The following is a 2,937-nucleotide window of genomic DNA, read 5'->3' on the forward strand; positions in this document are numbered from 1 at the left end:
TGATAAAAAATCCTCATATAAACTATAACAGGTTAATAATTTAAACATTAAATTTGGTTATATGACTGGTTTTCTAGACAGGTCTTCATAGTTCTTATTTGTGAGAGTGAATTTACACATTTACAGCATGTTTAGTTGTCCTCTAAGGTTTCTAGAAGTAAAAGAATCATAGAAAATACGTTAAAAATAACTCAAGGAATAATTTAGAGTAAAGTTCTTCAAGGAGTCAAGAAAGTCAAAATAATAGTGGACCTGGGTATAGTTCCTTCATTTTTAACTAGTTGAATGTTCTGGGGCTAACCATTTCCATTTTTGAAACTGTGATTTCTTCATCATTACATCATCATAACAGGGAGAAAAAAAATGCTGGGGATAAGTGTAAAGTGGATTTTTCTAAGACACCTTCTAACTCTAAAATTCAAAGTTTTGACAAAAATACTATGAACTTGGAGAATCTCGTGATAGGCAACAATCCAGCACCAACAATCCCTGTTGGCCAGGATTCATGACCTTGTGTATTCTCCCCTTGAGCAAGGGATGGATCTTACCACCTATTACTTCTGATATTAGGTTACAAAAAGACTGTGACTTCCATCTTGCTCTCGCTCTCTTTCTCGTCCCTCCCATCTTTCTTGAAGGAAGCCTACTACCATGTTATGAGATACCCCATGGAAAATCAAGAAAGCGAGGGAAGCTCCCAACAACAGCCGGCAATAAATTGAAGCCATCAGCCCAGGAGGACTGAACTGAATGTTGCTGGTAACACCCGAGTGAAATTGGAAGCAGATCCTCCCACAGTTAAGAATTCAGATGAAACTATAGCACAAGACAGCACTTTGATTACAATCTTGTTGGAAATATTTAGGTAGAGGTACCCAGCTTAAGTTTCACTCAGATTCCTGTTGGGAAGATCTGTGAGGCAATACATGTTTTTACTATCTTGAGATAATTATTGTACAGCAATAGATAAACTAATATAGTCTCCAAAAAAAGATCATTTCTATTTTGAGAGGCCAAGAATAAAATTCATGGAAGGGGAATGAGGAACAGCTCTCCTGAGTAGCAAGTATGTTCAATTCAACAAATACCGATATTTCAAGTAGAGTGGTAAAGGAATGCAAAAACATTATCCCTGCTGTGAACCAGTTTATATGCTTTATGCAAAGTAATTTAGATTTAACAGGAACTGGCAGGTGTTTACCAAATCTATGTGCTCTTTTCCCCTGTGCACTGAGCTAAATATACTTCTCAGCCTCCCCTGCAGTGACATGTTGCTATGTGACTGGACTCAAATATCAGGGGAAAGCTCATGCAGCACTTTCAGGCTTGGCTTATTAACATTTTCATACCCTGCCTGCTGGATGCTTGATACAGATGAGGACAATGACTTTAAAAGTTAGTATTGAAGATGGTGAGTGACAAGATGCCAGGAGCCTGGGTACGTGAAATGTCATTCAAAAGAGTCAAGTGCCTATCAGCAAAGCCTATTTTTGAATTCATCTGACAAGAAATAGAATTCTATTATCTTAAGTCACTGAGAAATGAAAGATTATTTATTACAACAGCTACCACTATCCTAATAAATAAAACAGGGGTGCCTGGTGGCTCAGTCGGTTAAGCTTCCAACTTTGGCTTAAGTCATGATCTCGGGACTTGTGAGTTTGAGCCCCACGTTGGGCTCCATGTAGACACCTCAGAGACTGGAGCTGGCTTTGGATTCTGTGTTTTCCTCTCTCCCTGCCCTCCCCCATTTTTGCCCTTTCTCTTTCTCAAAAATAAGTAAGCATTAAAAAAATTAAATGAAGAACAATACAAGGCTTTATTTAATAATAACTCTAGTAAATATACTTAATAAGGATCTAATGGTGGAGGATAATTGGAAAAACTTCTGGGATGTGAGTTTTGGTCACTTCTCTTCAACATTTAGTAATAATAAGAGCTTGGACAAGCTACACAACTTTTCTCTGAGACACGCTTTTTTTTTTTTTTGAGAGACACAGAGAGAGAGAATGATTAAGTGGGGGAAGGGAAAAGGGGAAGGGAGAGAGAGAATATTGAGCAACCCCATGCCCAGCATGGAAACCAAAGTGAGGTTCAATGCAGGACTTGATCTCGTAACTGTATATCATGACCTAAGCTGAAGTCAAGACTTAGATCCTTAATAAATGAGCCACCCAGGTGTCCCTCTAAAAGACTATCTCCTTCTAAATGCCAACAGATATGATGGTTTAGTTTTTGATTGTAGTTTTGTTAAAAAAGATAAAAAAGTTTATGTGAAGTTAGATTTCCATCATTCAAATCCTCTAGCCTTTTAAAATGAAGGCTAATTTCCATCTCCTTTGTACAATGTATCATCTATATTCTTCCATTATAACATCTGTCTAATTTTTCCACATGTTCCTGATATCTTCTTCAATAAAGTTAAAGGTCTTTAGCATCAGAAATCATACTTTATTCATCTTTGTCTTTCTAAGATTTAGCATAGTGATAAGAACATATTAGGATGGAAACTGTGATTTGGTGAGGATAGAACAAATGTAATATACTTCTCAAAGGTTAAAGTATGGCAGTGAGAGAGTATAAGAAGGGAGATGGGAATGGGGTCTCTGAGAAATGACACAGAAGGGAGGGGAGGTGGTAGTAATGGATATGAGCTACCATTACTAGATGAAGTCTGGAAATTAACTATACAAGATTCGGGAAATTTATTCTGTGAATAAAGAATATAACTGGAGGCATTAGATAGGTTATTTAGCCATGAAATTGGCTAAATTGCTGTTAGTTGCAGAAATATCACAGCCTACTGATGCTGATAAGAGTTGTAAAGGAAAGCGTCTGGGGAACAGAATCCAATAAATCTTTGTGATGTCTCCAAATCTGGTTTGTTCCCAGGTTGATCACTTCTAACAAGACAAAGACTTGGATAAAATAAATTAG

General features: G+C 37.1%; 1 pseudogene; it reads left to right on the plus strand.

Annotated features, from left to right (window-relative positions):
• The first annotated feature begins 1,383 nt into the window (after positions 1 to 1,383).
• Positions 1,384 to 2,937, plus strand: part of LOC132677074 (olfactory receptor 2T27-like) — a 2,475-nt pseudogene continuing 921 nt past the window's right edge.

Source organism: Panthera onca, chromosome A1 (assembly GCF_046562875.1).
Source record: "Panthera onca isolate mPanOnc1 chromosome A1, mPanOnc1 haplotype 2, whole genome shotgun sequence".
NCBI classification, from domain to species: Eukaryota; Metazoa; Chordata; class Mammalia; order Carnivora; family Felidae; genus Panthera; species Panthera onca.